Here is an 18,457-nt window from a genome sequence, read left to right on the forward strand (position 1 = left end):
GGGTCTTTATCTGCAGATTCTTAAAAAGAACCCATTTTCAACTCATTCTGGGCATCGGCAGACTTGAGTTCTTTGCTGTTGTAGGACTGAGGTCTCTGTTCATTCGCTGGCTGTCAACTGGGGTGTGCTCTCAGCTTCTAGAAGCCACATTCATGCCTTGCCCTGTGGCCGTGTCAACTTCAAGTCCACAAGGGTGGACAGAATCCTTCTCACCCTTGGAATCTCTCTGACTTCTCTGTCATCAGCAGAGAAAAACGCTCTGCTTTCAAAGGACTCTTGTCATTAGGTTTGACCAATCTGCACAGTCTCTCTTTTGATGACATCTACGCCAATTTATCACGAACAAACTCCAATCTGCACAAACTCTCTTGCCATGTTGCATCATCATGAAGAACAGAGATCACGGTGGTCTTAAATTTCCACCTCCAGTACCTACCTTAGAAAGGCTTAGTACGGGGCAGGAGAGACCGCTTTGAAACATTGAGGCCATCCCGAGAACAGCCAAGGGTCACTGGATATAAATGATGAGCTGGGGAGGGAGAGGTGGGTTGCTAGGACCTCCGAGTCATGGTGGAGGCCATGTAGCATGGATATCAAATGGGAACTCGTCATAAGGTAGACTTCCCACAGGCTGTCCCTGGGATTTATATAGTGCAGATGGACGGGGACTGTTGCTTCTGCCATAGGCTTCTGACCTCAGCCAACGTTAGAACTATACGCTTTTCCGTCTCACTTTGCTTTGGAATCTTATCCTGTCCGAGTGACAGAGAAAGGAGGAACTCAAATTTCCTTCCACATCTCCTTGGCACTCTCAATTAAAAGTGGCTTTGTACAGACAGAAAAGGTCTCCATGCGCCTCGAAACATTGGAGAGAAACAGGAAGTGACGTTGGGGAGTTTAAGAACGTCTTCCCTTTTTGAATGTTAGGTGTTGGGAGAAACTCCAACTCAAGATCTTTCTAGTTAAAAGAGCTGATCTTAGCTCTGTTTTTATCTCATGCCTCAGGGGTGTGGGGAGGCTGCTGAGAAGGGAGTGGGGGTGTCCCCTCCTCATTGCATCTAAAGGGAGCAGGGGGCGTCTTCTAAAATACTCTGTGCTTTAAGCAGAACACAGCCATTTTTTTAGGTAGCAACGCATGCATTTTCTAGCCACGTGGGTTCTAACTAATGGTGGGGGGTAAAAAAGCATGAAAGAAAACATTAGGTTTGCAGAGTCATCTTTCTTAAGTAACTTACAGGATACGTAGGAAAAGTCCATGCTAATGGCTATACTTAGATGCTACAGCTACGTAAGCCCTATTGAAAGAAGAATCTATACTCAGAACACGACTCAAGGTTAGGGGATCATCCAATTAGTCACCCAAACGTCTTTAAACAATGTGGCTGGGTTTTGTTTGTTTGTTTGTTTGTTTTTGTTTTTTTTTTTTGTTGTTGTTGTTGTTTTTGTTTGTTTAGCACATTGAGCTGGAAACGTAATTGAGGATTATCAGCATTAAGGAGAGACAAGACACCCAGCCTGCAAATCCACAGGCGCGGCCGAACTCAGCCTGAAGGATGATGCAAAGGTTTTTTATTGGAAACGTTGACAGCACTGCCTTCAAGTTCAGTTAAAGAGACACAGGCAAGGGACACACTTTTCAGCAACAAAGAAAAAGCTTCTTGGTGGAACAAGATGTTGTGTCCAAATTCTCCATGTCTTTTTTTTAGAATAAACAAACTTCAAAGGACATTTTCCTCATGTCGGGCAAAAACACTGCTGAGATGCAACATTCTCACAACGTGGGGCTGCAATTTAAAAATGTGAATAATACTAATCGTTAAGGGAATAAAAAAAAGAAAAAAGAAAAGACAAGAACCCCAAGACTGTGTCTCACCTGCCATTTGGAAGGAACAGTGTGTGTGTGTTGGGAGACATACAAAAACAGGGCTTTACTAGGAAGAAAACCAGAAGGATTGTGGAGGAAGTGATGCATTTTTTTTCATAAGGTTAATTGCTTAGATTCCCGCCCCTCATCGTCAAGTAGCCCCTGGGGTACTTTATGGAAACTCATGGGGATGTACTGTAAGTCTTTTGAGAGCATGACCACACATGTGAGACACAGGTTAAGAGGAAAGTGTGATGTTACCAACTGCACAGTTGGTGTTGACTGGGTCAAGGATGGAGACCCCCCATCACTGCACATTTTCTGCTCTTGTTACTGAGGGAAGTCCTAGGGACCCCCGCGCAGAACCGAGCCCGGCTCAGAGCTGCCTTGGCCGGGGGAGGGGTCTTTTTCCGTTGGGGTTCGAGGGAGTGAACCAGGAAACGGAAGCTGGGACACAGCATGAGCTTTATTCAGTGGTCAAAGTATGGAGAAGCGGGAACTCAGTTCACAGATCAACTTCTCACCGGTGTGTCGGGAGGGATTTGATCTTAAAGCGTGAAGACAAAGGAAGGAGGAATGAGGCTCATAATAAGAAAGCATGTGCCCTAGTCTATGGGGAAGGGGCGGGGCTTTTTCCGAGGGAGTCGGGTACCACTCCTTTTTATCTTTTTTTGGTCCTTAATGTTTGGTCCTGGACGCCGGTAGGTGTGTCACTTAATAAGCTAACAGAGTAAAATCAGGCTCTGTTGGAGGTCACATTTGTCGCCATCTTGGTCCCAGCTGGTTCCATCTGTTTTGTTTGCTTATAGCTTCCTTCCTCATCTCTGGACCCTTTAACGTAGAGATGTGTGTTAACTGTTGCTAAAGGTGTGGGGTCGGCGGGTTTCGAGCAAGGACACTCCTGCTAAAGTGGGAGCTGATGGGTTCTGAGCAAAGACCTGGAGCAGCTCTGGCAACACTCGGAGCACTTTCCGTGGATTCGCCCAGCTGATCCCCTCAGGGTGGAACGAAGCAGTGCTTTCTCAGTCGTGGTGGAGATGCACAGAATAGAGGCAGGGCCCCTCAGTGTTTTTGTTTTTGTTTTTGTTTTAAATTGAATTATGGTCAGTTTACAATGTTGTGTCAATTTTCAGCGTAGAGCATGATTTTTTAGTCATACATGAACATACATATATTCGTTGTCACATTCTTTTTCACCGTGAGCTGCCCCAAGGTCTTCTATATATTTCCCTGTGCTACACAGTATAATCTTGTTTACCTGCTCTGCATATGCCTGTCAGTATCTACCGATTTCGAACTCCCAGTCTGTCCCTTCCCACCCCACCCCCCCGGGCAACCACAAGTTGGCATTCTATGTCTGTGAGTCTGTTTCTGTTTTGTATTTATGCTCTTTTATTTCTTTTCTTTCTTTTCTTTTCTTTTTTTCTGATTCCACATGAATGATATCATATGGCATTTTTCTTTCTCTTTCTGGCTTACCTCACTTAGTGTGACATCCTGCAGGGACATCCATGTTGCTGCAAATGGCATTATGTTGTCATTTTTTATGGCTGAGTAGTATTCCATTGTATAAATATACCACATCTTCTTTATCCAATCATCTGTCGATGGACATTTAGGCTGTTTCCATGTCTTGGCTGTTGTAAATAGTGCTGCAGTGAACATTGGGGTGCAGGTGTCTTTCTGAAGTAGGGTTCTTTCTGGAAATATGCAGGGCCCCTCAGTTTTAATGAGATAGCAAAACATCTCATTAAAGGGGGAGGCAAGCGCAGCTGGGACTCTTGGCAACATCCCCACCCTTGTGGATTTTCCCACTTTCTTCCTTTATGATGCTCACCCTGTAGCTTCTGCAGACTTTGCACATGAGCAGGAACCCAGCAGGACCACTGTAATCAAACTTCACTCCCCAACACCAACGTCAGCTGTCCATCATCCTACCAGATACCATTTGCACCAGGGTGAACTGAAGTGGTGCACGAAGGAAAACAGTTTACTTGATGCTAGAAATGACCAAAGATAACCACACACACACACACACACACAGAAATCCCGCAACATCTCCAGTGCTCCCCGGTACCCAAAAAAGTTCTTAAGAATCAAGCACGCTTTTCTAGAAAGCCCATTTGCCTACACTGATTTGTTTTTTCAAAGCTACTCTTGAAAAGAAAACTAATGAATCCAACCTGTGAGTCAGTCCTGTGGGATGTGGACGTCACGGCTTAAAGACCTGAGGCAGATAACGCACCGTGTTCGGCAGAGACGATCTGTCCTCACCGCTGCCAAAGAGTCGGTCGAGGGACTCAGATGTTTGCTAGGAACTGAGTTCTTAAACCTATTATTGTAGATTCCTGGGGGATGAAATAAGGGTGAGAGTCATAACCATAACAGTAATAATGAACCTCTTCAGTTGAAAGGATGGGAGGGAAGGAACAGATGAAAACAGATGTTTCTTTGTGTTGAGCTGTGGTTTCCTGAAGCCCTTTAAGGATTTTCCGTGAGAGGGAGGGCAGCCCTCTCAGCTCCAGTCCCATCACAAAACCCTGGCTCTTACCAAGAGGTATATTAAACTTTGCAAAAGAAAACACTTGGGGGAGAAAAGGCTTTGAAGGACATACTTTTTAATAGCCGAGCTGGATTCAACGATTAAAGGAACTCCTATGGTCTTAAATGCACAGGAGACGTTTTGTGAAGACCAACTCCATCACATCTGGGCGCAAACTGGTCAGCCCGAGAGGCGGTCCCACGCTGGGTCTCTGTGTCCTGCTCTCTGACCACACTCTTCTTGTCCCCACGCTTCCTGCTACCCTGGCGATAATGAGCCACAAGTGTGCCTGGTGGGGTCCCTCTGCCGGTCCAGCTGGGGTCTCTTGCTTGCAGTTCTCTGTGGTCAGCGTGGTTGTGATGACGGGTCCACTGCATGTCAGCCTTGGCTGCAGGTCCAGACAGCCTTGGGATGGAGGAGACACCAGTAGGTTGCCGACTAGACCCAAAGTGAGGGGAATACCCAAACGTTGTGCCCACATTCTCCCTCCCAACGAGAGTTCTGAAGGCCCAAGAAAGACGACGTGCACCCAACTTTAAAGACAATAATAGTAGTCGGCATGGATGGCTTTTATCTCTAAGAAAGTACCATGCATCCTCCTGATGCAGCTTTGGGGCAACCGAGTCACCCCCTTACCCTAAAGCCCAGGCCTCTTGGAGAGATCAACACACGAACATGTGTTTTGCATCATCAACCGTCAAGAATAATGATAGGAAACCCTCGACAGAAACACACAATGAACCACCTCAGACTCAAGATCCTGGGAAGGGGGTTTTGACACGCGTCTCCGGGAACCGTGACTGGCTTTCCCATTTGGGATTTTTATCACGCCCGGCATCATTGCCACAATTTAAAGAGAAAGTCTTGGGGAGGCAGAGGGTATAACTCAAGTGGTAGAGCACATGCTTAGCATGCCCAAGGTCCTGGGTTCCATCCCCAGTTCCCTCCTCCAAAAAATAAATAAGGAAACCTAACTACCTCCTTCCTAAAAACTTTGTTTTAGATGAAAAAAAAAAGTAGTTAAATAAAATAAAGTCTAAAGGCTTCAGACAAATTCTTGGACTCCTAACTCGATCTCCTGTTTGAAGGAACACGCTAGCTTCTGGGGGTATTTTGTAAAACTGATGATAAAAACGCCAACCTCATCAAAATTCAACCCTTTCCTCCTATTGGAGTGTTCTTCCCATGACGGCTTACCCCATCTCTTCCCCATCCAAAAAAAGACGTTGCTTCTTGGATGAACTCCTTGAACGCCAGGAGCGAAGGATCTTTGACAAGGGACGCTATGCAGTGCATGACCCTCTGCTGTGTGTGTGTGTGTATGTGTGTGTGTGTGTGTGAGTGTGTGTGTGTGTTTTTCCTTATCTAGTGCCAAAATGTGACGACAGACGTCTGAAACATTCAACTTATTTTTATCTGCCCAAATCACACGTTTGGCAGAACACGGATCTCTGAGCTCCCAGGCAAGAAAGGAGGTAGGTTCCCCTTTTCAAGTTGCTTTGAGGATCAACGTTGGCTCTTACTTCTTCATTGCACATCTATGCCTATAACACACATGCTTAACAGCATACGATGCTTAATACATGCACGATCAGCCTGGAAGGGTGTTGTAAGGTCACGTTCCACCAAAGACCGCACGTCCTGGGTGATGTCCAGCTGTAAACCTGGGGCAGCGCGGTAGAAATAAAATCCCGGAGGACGATAGGTCGGATGAAAAGTTGCAGAAATGCGTTGTCGGTTTTGTGAGGAGCGGGCAGTTTAGCATCATCTAAAGGGCTATGAAGTGAGACTCGTGGGCTCCGTCCAAAGATCCTGTCATGGCAAGTGTGTTAAGTGACTTAAATTGTCAAATATGAGGACACTTCCAAATCGTTTGCCTCCACGATACACCATTTCCTTCGTTAAACCCGGTTGGAGAATTCAACGTGTGTTTACAGTTATTCAGCAGAGGAATGTGCAAAGAAAAGGAGGGTCGCAAATCCAAGTGGCATCCTTAATCGGACACGTGGTCGCGCAAGCTGCCAATGTGTTCAGCGCGTCCTAGGAAGGGAGTTCCCGCCTGCAGAACAACGTACGGCCTCGCCCCCGGCCCTCGGACTTTCATTCCAAAGGCGCTGGGCACCTACAAACGCCTTCCAGATGTGCAATCAAATCCTTGTTACACCACGTTTCCTGGTACAAGTTCAGCGACTTGTTTCTCCCAAACCCAATTGACGGACAACCTCGGGTAACCAGGATCTGTGTCTGCCTTCCCCAGCTGCAATAAAGGCTCACCCCCTACCTCTCCCCCCAACCCCGAAAGCTGGTCTGACTCCCCTTCGGGGTGAGGGGTCTGCGTTTCCTGTTTTAAATGAAGCAAAGGCTCTCCTGGGTTTCTTTAAAGATCAGTCGCACGTGGCTTAAGTGGCCATCGAGAAAAACTCCTTCTTGTTTCAAGGGAAATTCCAAATGCAGGCTTCTCTGGCAGGAGACGCTTTTACACTCCATCCCTGCAAGGAATCGGCTCATGTTGGTGGCGGCGACGTGGGGACTGAACCCGCAATGCCCAGCGGGAACTCCGTGGGAAAGGACGGAAATTCCATTTTCAGGGCATCTCGTAGGATCAGGGCTGTGGGGAAGCTTACCATCCTGCCCCACCCTGCTTGCTGAGTTGAATATGAGTGTCCAACATTAGAGGGCACAAATGGGTGATAAATCCACAGGTTAGGAAAAAAAAGAGTAAAATCAGCATTTAGGTGATTTTTAGGTTCAATGGAGTTTGACTATTTGGTTCAGAAAAAAGTTCTTCTCCCTGCAAAATTGTATTCGTGAAAATGAACCCGTGTTTTGTGTATAAAGATGCAATCTACCATTTACACCAACGTTTATCCTGGGTTGAGTATTTTACATGCAGGAACTTAGAGTTTTTCAGAAAAGATTCCATGCAGAGAAGAAACTTGCTACAAACCGGCTCGTAGTAACACTGTTTTGGGTCTTTGCCTCTTTCCGCCTCTCTTTGCTGTACTGGGTGAGAAGACGTATGTTCACCTCACATAAATAGCACCTCAGAACGGGACCTTGTTTGGACAAAGGGTCTTTGCAGATGGGATGAAGTGAAGGACCTGAGAGGAGGTCCTCCTGGAGGAGGTGGCCCTGCATCCAAGGACAGTGACCTCAGAAGGGACAGAAGAGGAGAGACACAGACACAGAGGAACAGCCACGTGGAGACGGAGGCAGAGACGGGAGGGAGGCGGCCACCAGCCCAGGGATGGACGCCTGGAGCCCCCGGAAGCTGGAAGAGGCAGGAGGGACCCTCCCCTGGAGCCTCGGGAGGGAGCGCGGCCCTGGGACACCTTGACCTCAGACGTCTGGTCTCCAGGACCAGGGAGGATGGATGCCTGTGGTTTTAAGCCCCAAGTCTGTGGTCACTAGGAAACAAAACACACACACCCTGATGTACAGTGTGCATTTAGTACATTCAGATAAGTAGACCTTCATGTTTAGAACATGTTAAAGGTCCACCCTGCTGGTTCAGGGCAGATTTTCCTTGGCAGAGTCACACATGCTCAGAATTCAGAAAGTGCGCGGGGAGGAGGGAGGTTCCACGCTCTCGTGTATTTGGGGCATCTTCTGATCACAGCAGGGTTCCCCTCCACTCCTAGCAAACTCAGCGCCTCGCTGAGCAGTGAGAGTGGGTGACACCGTGAGTCGGGGGATGTCCTGGCTGGTCAGGGGTCTGGCGGTTTGATGTGGGCACAGATGTCAGGGGGCAGGGCGTGTCCAAGCCATCCTGCCCTCTGGCCTCTGATCCTCTGACTTCTGCCCTCCTGCCTTGCTTCTGGCCCTTGGAGGTGTCAGCCAGCCCTGATCATGCTCAGGTGCACTGTACCGGCGTCTCATACACGGCTCTTGGCCTTAACAGGTGTTCCTGCAGAAGAAGCGGTGACAGGTAAGAAAAGAAGAAAAAGTTCCTCCTACTTCACATCCACACCTGTCGTTGGAAAGCTTACGCCTGATTGTCTTAAGGTTGGTATGAAGACTCTCCTGCACTGTCCAATACTGGTTGACCAGAAAGCATTTTTTTTCTTTCATTCCTTCCTTCATACCACTCTTTCTTGTTCGTTTGTTCTTTCTTTCTTTCTTTCTTTCTTTCTTTCTTTCTTTCTTTCTTTCTTTCTTTCTTTCTTTCTTTCTTTCTTTCTTTCTCTCTCTCTCTCTCTCTCTCTCTCTTTCTTTCTTTCTTTCTTTCTTTCTTTCCTTCCTTCCTTCCTTCCTTCCTTCCATTCTTTCTTTTCCTTCTCTTCCCTCTTTCTTCCCTTCCTCCCTCCCTCCCTTCCATCTCTTCAGTTTTCATTCCTTTATTTTTTTTCCAGAGCCCCATCAATATCTTGAAGAATGGGACGTTTGCAGAAGACTTTGGCAGAAAGGCTGATTAACAGTAATGCCCCTCAAATCTCTGTCCTCAGTCTTCCTCACTTCCACGCCCAGCTCCAGTTTCAACCTTCCTCTTGGCCATCTCCAACCACCTGGCCACTGTCCCCAGATGCCCAACGTGAAGATGGTAAGATGTCGCTTCATCCTGGTTCCCTGGTCAATCCATTCCATCCACTCCCGGGCTGCCTGACTTCCAGACACTTGGACATGGAGCTCCCATCACTCTTCCTCCGTATTTTCCTATTCCTTTCCTACCAGCAGCGAGCCACTTCCTTCGGTTGACTAGCTTTTATGGACTGAACTGTGTGCCTCCAAAGTCCTATGTTGAAGCCTTAATGTCAGTGAACTTGGTAGAGTGAACACATGCATGATGGGTCTTTAGGGAGGTGCATGAGAGTCAATGGGGTCCTAAGAGTGTAGCCCTAATCTGACAGGACAGGCGTCCCTGTATGAGGAACAGACACCAGCGTGTGCACTCTGTCTCTCTCCACGTCTCTCTGCCTCTTTATCTCTTTCTATCTCCACCTCTCTGCCTCTCTCTCTTCCAGGCACACAGAGGGATGACCACGTGAGGACGCAGGGAGGAGACGCCGTCTGCAAAGCAGGAAGAAAGCTTTTACCAGAAACCAACCCTGTCAACACCTTGGTCTCAGACTGCCAGCTCCCAGACCTGCAGGACAGTAAGCGTCTGTTGTTTCAGCCGCCCCGTCTGGGGTTCTTTCCTAGCACATCCCGAGGCAGCGCACACACAAGTCTGTAATCCTCTGATGCCCACTCTCTCCTCTCCGTTGTCACCATCCTCGTCCACACCTTCACCAGCTCCAGCACCGCCAGTCAACGGCCGGTACATAATCTTCCGGGTTTTCCGTGCAATGCTGCCAAGAGACACGGACGGAACTGCTGAGAATTTTTTTTTTTTTTAATTTGAAATGATACGGCAAGTTGCGCTGGACTCTGCTCCATCGCTCAGACGTGGAGTGGACACTTCTTTTTTAATCACTTCCATTTTCTCCTGAGGTGGTTTTTTTTTTTTTTTTGTTCCTCTTCAGACATAGTCTAGCAGCCTTTTCCCAAGATTTTTCATCATTTTCCGTTGCTCCCTGGAATCACCGCAGTCCCCCAGGTCTCAGTTGGCTCTGAGCTGTGTGTCTACAAAGCCGGCCCTTCTTGGAATTGAGATCGGAAGACACCAGAGACATTCTGGAGGCTGGGAGAGCCCTGAGGACGTGACTCGGGTGTGTACGTGGCTTGCTCTTGCTGTGGGAAGACAAATTTGCACCTCTTGGGGACTGGTGAAATGTTCGCTATCTTCATTGTGCTGGAGGTTTCATGGATGTCAAAATCCATCAAGCTGTACATCTGAAATGTATGTAGTTCACTGTACAGAAATTATATCACAATGAAGTTTTTTTTTTTTAAGTTTTATGCTCCAGTAACAGGTATATGCTGATCTGAAAAAGTTTAAGCCCTGGGCAGCTGGGACACCTGACCCTTCCCTTGATAGCTGCTAGAAGACGCTGGTTTCCCAGAATCTGTTGACAGACCGTGAGGGGATGGAAGCTCCAGGCGTGCCTTTCTTACTTGTGGCAGCCATGAGGTGGTGACCACCGACCTAGGTGTACACGTCCTTCAGTCTCATCCCAGATTACAATCCCTGAATATCAATGTTGACAATCTCTAGAGAGGAAGATAGAGAAAGGGCTCCAGAGGAAGACAAATATCAGGCAGAGCCAGACTTTAAAATAAACAGTAAAAGGTCATATTCCCAATGACACACAGAATTTAATTCACGTTCATACAAAAAAAGGACACATATCTCTGTTTCACCTTATGATGCATTAGGTCCTTGGACGAGTCCTTTGGTTGCAAAACTAGGTCCTCAGAATAGGTGCCCGACACACCATCTGTGGAATGAGAAGGACAGTGAAGATGTCTGCAATTCAGTCTCCAACCTCCATCCCCCGAAGAGCACAGGCAGGTAGACTGAGGCTTTAGAAAGAGGCGGCCAGGCAGGTGGGTTGCCCTGAGAGTAGATGTCTGTGGTAGGACCTCTGTCAGGATACTGAAATTTGAACAGGTGGTATAGAAGCTGTACATGGAAACCCTACAGTAGCACGGGGGCCTCAGATGTTGGGCTCACCTGGAATTCTGTCTGTTCCTTTATTGAAGCCCAGACATTCCTTTTTTTGTTTGTTTGTTTTAGATTTATCTGTTTATTTATTTACCTTTTGGTCATGTATGTATTATCTTTCAAAAATTTTTTTAACTGAAGTAGAGTTAATTTATAATGTATTTCAGATGCATTTTTTTATGGAGGTAACATTGGTTTATAAGGTTGTGTGAGTTTCATAGTGTATGGGATTGTTTTTCTGCTTCTGTTGTACCTTACAAGTTGTGCTCACCGCCAGAAATTTACTTTCCATCCATCACCATATGGTTGAACTCCTTTACCCATTCCGCCCTCCCCAAAGCCCCCTTCCATCTGGTAACCACTCCTCTGTTCTCCATAAACTACATATGTGTTTTTGTTCGGTGTACATTCATTTTGTTTTGTTGTTGTTTGCTTGTTTTTTACATTTCACACATGAGTGAGAGCCCAGATGTTCCTTATTGTCTCATTAGCACTTCAACTATTGTAAGATGTGGTTTAAAAAAATCTTATTTTGTCCAGCATTTCTGGTTGTCTTCAGTGAGGATTCTATCCACATGGACTACTTCTTTACCAGCAAACTCATAAAATTTTTGGAAGAAGCCCATCAAGTTTTAGGAAGGATCTTACTGGAGATTTTGGTTCAAAATGTATTAAGTCTGTCCATGCAACATGGGGGAATTAAGATCTTTACCATCATGAGTCCTCTGATCATAAACAGATGGATAGACAGATGATAGATAAACGGATAAATGGAGAGATGGTACGAAGATTGATAGATTAGATAAATAGGTGATAAAAGATAGATAGGTAATTGATAGATACATAGATAGACAGATGATAGAGAAGTGGATGAATGCATAGATGATACAAAAATAGATTGATAGATAACAGATAGGTGACAGATGATTAGATAGATAAATAGACAGATAAATAGATGGAATGGATAGATGGATGGGTGGTTGTGTGTTTGGAAAGACAGATAAGAGATAGATAGTTAGACAGACAGATAATATATAGACACTGTAGATTAGTGTGGTGTCTTTGAGATATACATACCTTCTAGGGTGGGTTCCCTCAGAAGCAGACCTTGATTCAAGAATTCCATTCAGGCGTTCATTTTGGTTGGGGCATGACAGGAAGTGGGGCAGTGAGGCCAGGAAGGAAGGAGGCCAACGAATGGGGTGTTTGTCAAGCTCGCTACCATCATGGACAACTGGCTTTAATCTTGCTGAGGGCTCCGGAGAGCGTGTGGAACATGCCCCAAAGCTATCCTAGCAGTGGGAGGAGGGGGCGGGCGTGCTGACCCACCAGCATGAATCATTGTCTCTGTGGGGGCTGTGTCTTGGGGGCCTTAATCTCCAGCGCTCTGATCTGTCCTTCAGACTCCAGCGGTCGGATAAAGGCCCCAGGCAAACAGACACAGGACCTAGGGTCAGAAGGAACTGAGTCAGCGTGTGCTATAATATACATCAGAGGAGAGATCCCTGATTGGTCAGTAAATGGGGGACTTTTGATAAAAAGTGCTGGAATGTCTGGCTTTCCATGTGGAAAAAAAAAATGAAAAACTTATGGACACACAGAGATACACACTCTCACACACACACACTCACACACTTCCAGACGGACTAAAGTTACTTCTGAAGAAAATACAGGGAAGAGAAAAATCTTTGTCCCGTTGAGTCCAGAGGGATTTTTTTTTTTAAGGAGACACAAAAATGTTAACCATTGGAGACTCTTATCATGAGAACTAAGTCACAGTTAGAGTTGTCTTTTTCTCAAAAGACGGCATAAATGAAATGAAAATACTGGAGGAATAACTTGGAACAAAGTCTTTGCAACAAAGGATTCAAAAGGTGTGTGTCCATAATGTACACAGGGTTTCAAATTTTTAGGAAAGACAGCCCATTAGGAAACCAATGTGGAGGCATTTCACTCATGGGGGACACACATATAGCCTGAAAGCACCTGAAATGGTGATGGATTTTTGTTAGTTCAAGGAAACATAAATCATGGCCACAGCACCATAAACATTCTCAGTTCCATCTGATGAGCAAAATTTAAGCATTCTGAAAATGTCAAGCACTGAAGGGAACATGGACATATGGAGAACATTCAGACAATGAATTGGATATGGTAAGTGAATTCAACTTCTTTGAAACATATTTTGCATCATCTTTCAGTTCTAGTCACACAGATAAACACAAGATGTTGTTAATGATCTAATTCTCAGGTTGGACAGTGAGTGTTTTGCTGTTTGTCATGGTATTATGGCTTGCATATTCGATATTTTACAAATACCAACTATTGCATTTAAACTGTTACAAATTATTATTTCTACAAGAATGGAGAACCCTTATTATCCTAGTAAGCTTTCATTGTCTTATATCTGTGCATCTGGTGAAACCCAACGGTATCGAAGAAATTCTGCCCAAGTTAGACAGCATCCCGAAAACAGTCGTTCTCTTGCTGTTCTGTTTATTCTGATTGTATCCTCATTAATTGAATATTTCTATAAAGGAACGCACTTTCTTATTAACAAGTCTTTGCTTAAATTCTTTTTTTGGAGGGGGGTCATAAATCTGTTGAGATAGAAGCTTCTTGAAGTTTCTTAACTCTACTCCGACAACTTTAAGCCAAGAAAATGATGAGCATTGCATGTAAGATGTCTTTCCTCATTAAAAATAAAAAACAGTGGGAAAGCTTTTCATATGTCAAGACAGGCATCATCTCCAAATCCCCTTGAGAAATACCTGCCAAAACAGGTTTAGTCTGTTGACAGCACGCGTCACCAGGAAGCTTTGCCATGCCATCTGGAGCGGGGTATGACACTATGATACCACCTGCAGTCTATTTATATTCTTAAATGGATTGGAATGCGATGTACGGAGGGGACTCCAGGGGCGTTGGCCAAGTTCTATTTCCTGACCTGATGTATCTCTGTAGTGTCTGCCTTCTAATAATTCTCTACGATACGTTCGCTTTGAGCAGTTTTCTGTATTTCTGTTTTAAGAATTTATTCAAAACATAAACGTTTTCATTTCTATTTATGTAATTATAAAAACTGACTTTTGTTATATAATCAAAATTTAATGTGGGTTTAAAGAATGTGTCTCAATAAGTGACTTACGGTGAAGGAGAATGAAAAGGAATCTATGCGTGCTCATGTGTGACTGGAGCACTGTGCTGTGCACCAGAAGTTGACACACCATTGTAAACTGACTCGACTTCAATAAAAATATACATGTGCAAAAGATGTGTCTCAATTTTTTTTAACATTAAAAATATTGTTCAATACATTGTTGAACAATTTTAACAAGTTATTTAAAACGGAGGGTAAAACACAGACTTTTCAGAGAATTAAGAACAAAGAATTAAGTATGGATTCACACTAGTTATATGTTATAAGGCTTCAGAATGGAGAACGTTTGGAACATAAAACTAAATACTCAGGTACGCTTTAGAGGGTGTGGGATTTAAGCTGGATTTGTGGGTTTGAAAGGAAGAAAGAGTAAAAAAGAGGAAGGTCATTTGCGAGGCAAAGGGGGAAGATGTGAGTGAATCACAAATCCGTGTATGACATCGGATGCAGAGTTGGATGTAGACAAGGTATCATGAGAGGGAGCTGAGGAAAGGGGTCTGACTGAAGTTGGGGATGGCAGTGGGAAGTAGATGGAAGGGCTGAGGGAACTTACAACCCAGACCTCATGTTCACCTATGGTGCATCGGGGTCTAGAGAGAGATGAGAGCGTGTTCCATTCATGTAGGGAGCTGGAGGAATAAATTGTGCTCGAGATGGACTGTGGGAAACAGGTGGAGTTTGGAGGTTGGGCAGTGGTTGAGTTCTCTTAGAAGCTGACTCTGACATGGAGTTTAGCTCCCAGAAAGCTGATTAGTGGTGCGGATGGCTTGACTGAAAGGCAGAGTTGCATTTGACATGAAGGCGTGGATCACAAGTGAGATTTTTCTTTGTTGAGTAATGATGGACCATGCATTATATCCAAACTAGAATAAATTTTACCTCCTTTCTTTTTCTTCCAACAATTCAGGGGTCCCCATGTGTTGCTACAAAGACAGCTTCCGTCACATTCTGACTTATCTGGTTTGTAGACAAAAGACTTTCAACTTTGCAAGTAACCCCTTTGAAACTTTCTAGGAATGACAAATTCATTGTAGATAGATGACTAGATAGATAGATAGACAGACAGATAAGATGGATGGATGGATGGATAGATAGATACATAGATAAATAGACAGACGGGGATGGATAGATGGATGAATAGATAAATGGATAGATGATTGGATGAAACGGTGGAGAAAGAGAGATAAAGGATGAAAAGATGGATGGATGGATGGTGGTTGGGTAGATAGATAGCTGATAGGTGGCAGATATAATAGATGGTAGATATACAGATGATGGATGGATAGATAGATAGGCAGATGTAGATATACACATATATGTACTTAGAAAAGAGCTGATTGCTGATTCTCAGCCTTGCTAAACATGCCCTTCTTCTTTCTTCCTTGGCAAGGTAGTCATAGGTTATGGTACCAGGAGAAGGAAGAAATGCAGCTGGGAGTTCAGCAGATAGTGCATAGTGAGGCCAAACTGTAAAATGAAAGGCATCTCTAATTTCATCATTAATTCCCTGTGGGGGGAAAAAACCTCTACTTCTTGTTATTAACACTTGGAATTGTCATTCTATGTGTCAATTCCTTTTTTGAGAACTCACCCTTATCAATCATGTTAGCTTCAGGGAGACCTCATCATTGGCTTGTGGGTGGAAGTTAGTTTTTGATGGGCTTAAAAAGTAAATCATAAGTTACCCAGGGAGAGGTGAGGTCATGTTTCGTGGTGGCATGTTGTAGAATCGTTCCTTCTTTGCGAGAAGAAGTGCATCTGAGGCCAGCTGTGAGACGGGGAGGACCGGTGGGGGGGGACCTTAGCAATGATGTGGTACCACAGAGGAGCTGGATGACCCACGGGAGAGGAGGCAGCAGGGAAGCCGGAACCAGAAGGCAGTTGTGCCGAGGACAACAGATGGAAAGAGTGTGGTTTGCATGGAGCCTGTGTGGCCAGAAAATTGTGGCCTGGACAGTGAGGACCAAGTGGGTGGTAATGGGCACAATGAGACCATTAGTGGGAGAGGCCTGGGGTGACGCCTCTTACAGCCTTTCGTTTTGCCCCTGGAGACAGTAAAAAGAAAACCGACAAAAGCAACAAAGGCTTCCCCGGGTGGCTTTCTGAATTTATTGTGCATGAACTGAGCACATTGTTTTCCGTGGCATCGTGAATGCGACTCAGTTAGCTAAACAGTCATTGTTTCAGGACGAAAAATAATACGAAGGTCTAGAGAGAGAAAAGGGAAAGGAATAAATCCCTTAAAACACTGGACCCAGCATTAACACTCTTCACCCTGTACGCATGTGCGTCTGCGCACGTGTGCGTATGTGTCTGTGTATATCTGGGTCTCTGTGTGTGCACATCACACCCTCTTCAAAACAATTAACAGACATCAACTGAGAAAATCCCCTTAGAATAACCTGGAAACGCTTCTGAATCTAGCAGAGGGATTTCGTAGCTATTACCAAACCATACACACAGACACGAGCATGCTTCAAGACGAGGAAGAACAAAATTGGAAATGTGTTATGTTTTGTAAACACATGCTTCTCTCTCTAACTGCCAAGCGGAGTATGTGATGACTGTGGCTGCGTGATTTTATTAACGCGCTCCCTGCTGATACAGCCCGTGGAGAGACAGCTTCTCATTGCTCTTAGTGAGCAAGATGTGCACAACATCTTCTGCCCAGTTAGAGTTTTCCCCTCATTGAAGCACATTTGCTTATTTCTAAACAATCTGGGTCCAGTTAAATCATGGCTCCGTCTTCAAACATAAGATACATCCTGTCTGGCAGAAGACCTAAATGGTCATTTCTCCAGAGAAGACATACAGATGGCTAAGAGGCACCTGAAAAGATGCTCAACGTTGTTAACTATTCGAGAAATGAAAGGAATCAAAACTACAATGAGGTATCACCTCACACCTGTCAGAATGACCGTTATCAAAAAGTCTGCAAATACATGCTGGAGACGGTGTGGAGAAAAGGAAACCTTCCTGCACTGCTGGTGGGAATGTCAGTTGGTGCAGCCACTGTGGGAAACAGTATGGAGATTCCTTAAAAAAGTAAAAATAGACTTAGCATATGATCCCACAATCCCACTCCTAGGGGTATATCCAGAGAAAACTCTAATTTTAAAAGACACCTGCACCCCAGTGTTCATAGCAGCCCTATTTACAACAGCCAAGACATGGAAGCAACCTAAATCTGTCCATCAACAGATGACTGGATAAAGAAGTTGTGGTATAGATATACAATGGAATACTAGTCAGCCATGAAAAGAATGAAATAATGCCATTTGCAGCAACATGGTTGGACCTGGAGATGATCACACTAAGTGAAGTAAGTCAGACAAAGACAAATATCATATATCACTTATATTTACAATCTTAAAAAATGATACAAATAAAGTTATTTACAAAACAGAAACAGACATAGAAAACAAACTTATGGTTACCGGGGGGAAAGGAGGTGCGAGGGATAAATTGGGAGTTTGAGATTTGCCGATACACACTACCGTATATAAAAAAGATAAACAAGGTCCTACTGTATAGCACAGGGAACTATATTGAATATCCTATAATAAAATATAATGGAAAAGAAAACAAAAAATGATACATCCCAGCCAACTTAAGATGATCGCTCCTCGCCCTGGAGCAAAGGGTATATCCTGATGGTGAGCCAGCCTCCAGGCTTCTCCCAGACTCACTTCCCTAAAGGAGCAGAGCAGCTGATAATTTGGGGGCTGTGTGGCCAGACTTTCTAGGGTCAGGTCCTAATGAAAATACTCTCTCATTTTGCCTACATGGAGGATAAAAAGAGAAGGGTAGTTGTTGTCCATAGAAGAGAAAAGAAGATGGGATAAGAGAAGAAAGAAAAGAACATGTATTTATTGAACCCAATTCATGCCAGCCTTAAAACCAAAATTAGAATGTAGATAGAATGGTGCCCACTCTATAGACCAGGGGACCCAGGTTACAGAGGTAACAGGAGAGTGAAGGACACAGAAATAACCAGCTCTAGGACAAGGGCTGCCGTAAGCGTTTTCCTGGCCTCAGCATCCATTGTTCTCCCTGTGTCCCCAGTCTTCCCAGTACGGGTGGGCTGCCGAGTTTGGTTAGGAAAATATGGCCACCATATTGCTGGGAAAGGAATCCAGGCTGGATTGTACCAACATCAGAGAAAAGTGACTCACTCCATGTTTACTTTTTTCTCGAATTGAAATGCTCAATGCTTTCATTTTCAGATCAAACATTAATTTTTTGTTGTTGTTTTTCAGAGAGAAGAGAAACCTAAAATTTAGCTGTCCTGGCTCTACAAACCCAATCTTTTAGTCATTCAAAGAGAAGCATCATGAAATGAATATT

Source organism: Camelus dromedarius, chromosome Y (genome assembly GCF_036321535.1).
Source record: "Camelus dromedarius isolate mCamDro1 chromosome Y, mCamDro1.pat, whole genome shotgun sequence".
Taxonomy (NCBI): Eukaryota; Metazoa; Chordata; class Mammalia; order Artiodactyla; family Camelidae; genus Camelus; species Camelus dromedarius.